General features: G+C 28.5%; 1 protein-coding gene across 1 annotated transcript in view; it reads right to left on the reverse strand.

The window, feature by feature from the left end:
• The window catches only part of LOC139495890 (mucin-5AC-like), a 72,126-nt gene that overhangs the window by 22,149 nt on the left and 43,790 nt on the right, over positions 1–6,187 (reverse strand). The gene's annotated exons all lie outside the window — the stretch shown is intronic.

A 6,187-nucleotide genomic window follows, 5' to 3' on the forward strand; every position in this document is an offset into this window, starting at 1 on the left:
ATATTATGTCTTCATCAAATGAAAAAAATCTATAACCGTTAGTTTTAAAAAGTACTTCGGAACCCTTTTTTTAGAACCAAAAAAACATGGCATGACCTACGGAATGAACTAATATAAATGTTGTTCATAAAATTCTTCCATGCAATTATTTTTCTTATTACGTGAGAAGCTTAGACAGACAGTATATACATCTTTATCTGGATTTGATTAAGCACCTTAAAAAATAAACCACTCGTAAATCCGTATTGTATAATTAGACTTTATTCTTGAAATCTATTAAACTGCCATATAATTATGTACGTAAGAACATCACGGAATATAACGATTTGGTATAATAAGGTTTTACATATTACGTGATTGTTTATTCTATTTTACTTTTTGAAAATATATATGATATGTTTTATTGCCACTTGATGTTATTGCAGAACCAGATAAAAAACATGATGTCTTCCTTTTTCTTTGGCTTTCAAGGAAATTGATTGAAAGCAATATACCACAAACATTTGTGTTAAAGTTGGAAATGTCATTTCTAATAGATATATAAAATGAACACTATTCAAATCCATTTGAAAAGAAGAAACAAACTCATTTGAAATTTGCGAATTCAGTGATTTTTCTCAGATTATGGAGTTGTAATCGGTATAAAACCTTGTAAATCATAATCGAGTAGAACATTTATGTTATGAAATAGCAAAAAAAAAAACCCAATAAAAACGAACTCCAGTGAAAAATCCTAGCGAAAAGTCTTTTATCAAATGGCAAAATCTAAATTTTAAACACACCAAAGGAATGAAATACAACTGTCATACTTCTGATTAAGTACAGTAATTCTTATTTAGAACATTAAATATTGATGCTCACGAATATAAACGAAATGATTTGGGTTTACAGCGATTGTGCTTAGGGATTTGTAATAGGAATAATAACAGAGAAATTGGTTTTAATATATTGAATGCAATGGTACCCAAACATTATAATCACTACAAAGCCGTGTCATATGACTAAGACATTTGACAAATAATCCAATATTTTTGTCTTTTATTGATAACACGTATTAAATATGTTGCATCTTTCGTGACATTTTTACATACTTTTATCAAGAATGGCAAAAGCCTTAAATGTGAAAGCCGAATGATGTAGAAATTTAGAAGCTTTATGACCATTATGCATCTTAATTGAATAACCGTAATAATATCAGTTTAACTTTTGCAGGGGAGTTTTAACCTTTGTTCTGTAAAAATTCGACACTTTTAAACTAAAATTTGTGTAAGAAGCGAGTTGGTACGCATTGACTTTTTTTATTAGAGTAAGATACGAGGTCTCACCGTCAACAAAAAGCAGCATGCATTATTTGTTTAGTTCGTTTATTATATTTTCAGAATATATACTGTAAACAATTGCTTGTTTCAAATAATAAAAAGAAAGATGTGATAGTTCTGAACTGATATTCCAGAAATTACAACAAGTATATCTAAAAATATGCATTACCTTTAGAAGGAAAGAAACGTTATTGTTGAAATATTTTAATGGTTGGAAGTTCAAAACGTCCATTTGGATCTAAAATTCGTATGATAGTTTTTAGTGAAAAGATTTTTATCAACGATATTGGCTCATGATACTGATAAATCCGATTATGAGGATCCTTTTTTGTAAAAGTGGCTCATGTTGTTCAGATGAACGTACTAACGTTATTGAGGACTTTTAAAATTCAAAAGGGTAATTTCAAATACAAATCCGAGCTGACACGTTATCTAATTAATAAATTCCGCTTGTACACATATATTTTAGACTGTTATATTAGTTTGCCTTATCCGTTGCCATCTTAATCACAGCCGTTCATTTAAATTCAATTCAATTGCAGATATTTTCCAAGATAAATGCATTTTAAGCAATAATGATATGATATTTGAAACTAACTTTAACATGTTAGATTCTATTGACGTTAGTTAAATTTTTTGATACATAATATTTTTTCTTCCAAGTGTTAAATTCATGAAGATTAAACTTCGAGATTGAATAACGCTTTATAATATGTAGTTTAATTTGAATTAAACATTATATAATATGTTTCTTCATTCATATAACAGTAGGAGGCATTAATCAATTGCCATACAAAATACTGTATTCAAGTTTTATAAGCTGTAATTTGTTTTACTTGTAAGGAGAAGTATGTGGATAAGTCATGCTACTATTATTGTAAATTTATTTGTGGAGGGATGCAGACATTCATAATAATGTCATCATGTGAAAAGTACTTTATAAAAAGCATTTAGGTGATATGACAGAAAACATTTTAGATTTAGCAAATCCTGAGAATTGAATTTGACATTTCAATCTTCGGTAAATAGTTATCAAAGGTACCATACTTATTATTTAATACGTCAGACGCGCGTTTCGTCTACATAAGTCTCATTAGTGACGCTCATATCAAATTGGCTAGAATTGTAATTGTAATAAGTTTATTGCAAATCAGCATATAAAATAATGCTAAACCATATGTTATAAAGTAAGCAACATAGTATCAATGAAAACAGAAAGCAATATAATAAGTAAACAAAATAAAAAAATATATTAAACAAATAGTACCTAATCTTCTTTTATCATGTTTATCAATTTTGACCGTAGATTCCAGTTTTCATTTAACAAACAACAAAGTTTTAGTACCACAGTTCTTGGACATGTTCGAATAAGTGATAAACATTTTGACATATTAGGCCAAGAACAATAATATTTTGGTAAAAATCTTAAACACAAATGTCTATAGGCTGGACAAATCATTAAAAAATGATATTCATTTTCAAAAGTTTTCAAATTACAAGATTGAAGAGGCACATTGTTATGTAATTTAATTTAATGTTGGATGTAACGCGTCTTCTGATTGGCTGACGTTATTTTGTTATCAGAACATAGACATAACTTAGTCATTTGACCGTGACGTCATTCGAAATAACATAAAAAATATTACAGTCATTCCTTAAGGTGGTACCTAACACTACTGGGAGATAACTCTGTAAAATCAGCTAAACGTTTTTTTTTACGTTGCGTTTTTAAGGGAATAGTAGGCTTCTCAATGATAAATACTTAATACTTAGTGAAAACATTTAACAAACATTTGACAAACTGTAGAAAAATGCTTCAGAAACATATGTCTTTTAATCAAGAGCAGACTTGTACACTAAAGTTACTTCAAATAATTGAGCGAAAATTAAAATTAAACATTGTGAACCAAGAAAAATATGAAGAACTTTTTGGTAAATTTGTGTAAGCACGGAAACCTATAAACCCTTTACATCAAATTTCATAATAAAATTGAAAGAAAGTTAAATAGAGTGATAGAGGAGAACACTTATGAGAAGAAAATTGTTTGTTTTTGGGTATTTAATCCAGTAGCAAATATTACATGCATATCAGGACGAAAATATCTTATTGTGAAATGAAAAAGATATAGATTTATAAAAAGCAAATGCATGTTGTATTATTTCTTTGCAGCCTTTAAAAGACATTTATATCAACAAAATAGTATAGTGAAAAAATGGAAAACAAATGGGTATAGGCAGTAATACTTTGGTTTTGTATTTAAATTTCGTACTTTGCATATAATTCAGTTATTGACATAAACACGTATTCGTTCATAAAGTGATAAAACTTAAAATAAGTTCTTCACTCTTTAGATCCAAATCAAATTTAGAGTAGATATTTGTTTGATGTAAGGATCACTATGTCTCTTCATTACATCACAAGGTAAAAAAAAATACAAATAAATATAATCATTGGCACAAAAGAATTCCAATGGAAATACAAGTACAATAGAAATGAAGAAGAAAACGGTATGCATATACATCGTGTTCAACAATATCGTTTTTTCATTAAGCTTTAACTTTGATCATTCTGATAAAAGAAAATGTATTTTTTTAGCATATAATTTCTGTGTTCTTTAAACCGATACCTTATTTGAAATAAATATTGTTTTTTTCAGAGTGTGTGTTCTATATTGTTGTTGAACTTATAACTAATTGTTTTTTAATTGAGGAGACGTATACCAATATGATGAGTAAAGCTGACTATAAATGGAAGATTAATATCTTCTATAAATCACATCTTTCCATTATCGTTTTTTGAATAACAATATTACAAAAATGTCAATGAAAAACTTAATTGAAACCAAAATGATATATATCTTGCAATAAGTTAGTTCAAGTATCAAATTAATGTAATTCTACTCATTTTATCATAAAACGTGACCTTTAAAGGAAAAGATCTGTGCCATTCTAAAACTTCAGGCCATCTAAATGAGATAAAACAGCCACCGAACGACTGTTTGTAAAAGAAACATCATTGTGCTTAGTAGTCAGAACTTTGTATAAAACATGCATAATACAGTTTGCCAAAAAGACACCATGTAATACTACAATTGTTTATACATAAAAGTAAAAAAAGTCCACAAAGATACACTTGATTATTGAAACAAGCATTCATTTAACATCCACGTAACTATGTAATGTATGTTCTATTGTGTACAATTATGAGTGCATACGGATTTATCCATTGTATTGTTCTTGAGAATATATTCTATAAGTTTATTGTCATATAATATTACATATTGTTATTGCAAAACAAGCGACTTGAAATCATGAATCTTTCAGGGGACTGGTTTTAAGATGTAAACAATGAATATAATATACTTGATGAAGCTAGAAATTGCATGTCATATGGAAATAGTGAAAGCCTATGAAAACAAACTAGGTAAAAAAATCAAACTCGTTCTATTTTATTCTGTCTCATAACCTATTTAACAAATTCCCTGGTGTATAGTAAAATATACGTCCTTCAACATTCAGATTGAAAAATAGTTGCATCATGAAGTTCAATATCAATAAAACACGATAACATATATTTTACCAATGGTATATAGGATTAGTTATCACTTTCAACACAAAAGAATTATATTTTTTTTTACTTGTAAATAGAAATGCAAGGATAATTCCTGTCATGTTATTATGTAAATACATGTTACGCCTGTTCAAGATTGAATGATGCAACCTTCATTACCAATGTTATTTCAACTGATCAGGTGGAGCTAAAGTTTTAATTTGCATAACATGCATAAGGACAGTCTATTTGAAGATTTGTGTGATAAGGATGAATGCCGTTGTAATTATTACTGATTTCAAATCACCTATCAGTGTCATGAAATGAATTTAAAAAAGAATGACTGGACACTTCATTGATGAGTTCATTCTAAAACACCTATCTATAGATGGTCTGGTATATTATGAGCGAACCGTTTAAATTTCGCCCAGTCAACTGAAATAAATCGAGTAATACAATACTAATACCATTCCAAGAAGCACACACATAAATGTATGTAGGTTCTGTGACAGCATACAACTCTTAATGAAGCAAATCCAAATAACTTAATATCAACCTTAAACTATATCTTGTCATGTAAACATGGTAAATAACATGAGTCGTTGGGAAACATAATCTCCATAATAACTCAATAAGCATAATTTTCGACATTACACATAGGTCTAAAAAAAAAATTCATACTGTAGATCATCACGTGCCTTCAAAACCTGTTGAATCAATTTTCGTAAAAAATAAGAATTTGACCATCAACGGCAACTCCATTAACGAAAAAAAAAATAGTTAGAAACTGGCTGTGGGGGAAATACATTATTATTTCCATGCATGGTAGTAATCAAAGCCTTTTTATGCAAAATGATTAAATGATGCAATGTGGTGCAAAGACCAATGAGACATCAACATAGATTAAAATTAAATGTAGAGTTGTCGTCTGTTTATGTAGTTCAAACGTGTTTCTCATTTCTCGTTTTTATATAGATAAGGCCGTTGGTTTTCCCGTTTGAATGGTTTTACCCTAGCAATTTTTGGAGCCCTTTATTAGGCACTCTGTCCGCTAAAGTAACGTCGTAATTTTATGATCTGCCGTCATACAATATTTAATTTTGTATTGCCACTTGTTATCGCAATTGCAAATAGAATTATTTGGTTGAGTATAAAGAAATAAATTATTTGCAAAAATGAATGAATATTTTAAGAATTTTTAAATGGTATTATATTAATTGATATACAATAAATGAATTTTGCGTCCTGTCAAACAAAATGGTAATTTTTAGACGACGTTACACTTTTCGTTTATTTTATCGGAACAGACTTTATTTTA

This window comes from Mytilus edulis, chromosome 11 (genome assembly GCF_963676685.1).
Source record: "Mytilus edulis chromosome 11, xbMytEdul2.2, whole genome shotgun sequence".
Lineage (NCBI taxonomy): Eukaryota > Metazoa > Mollusca > Bivalvia > Mytilida > Mytilidae > Mytilus > Mytilus edulis.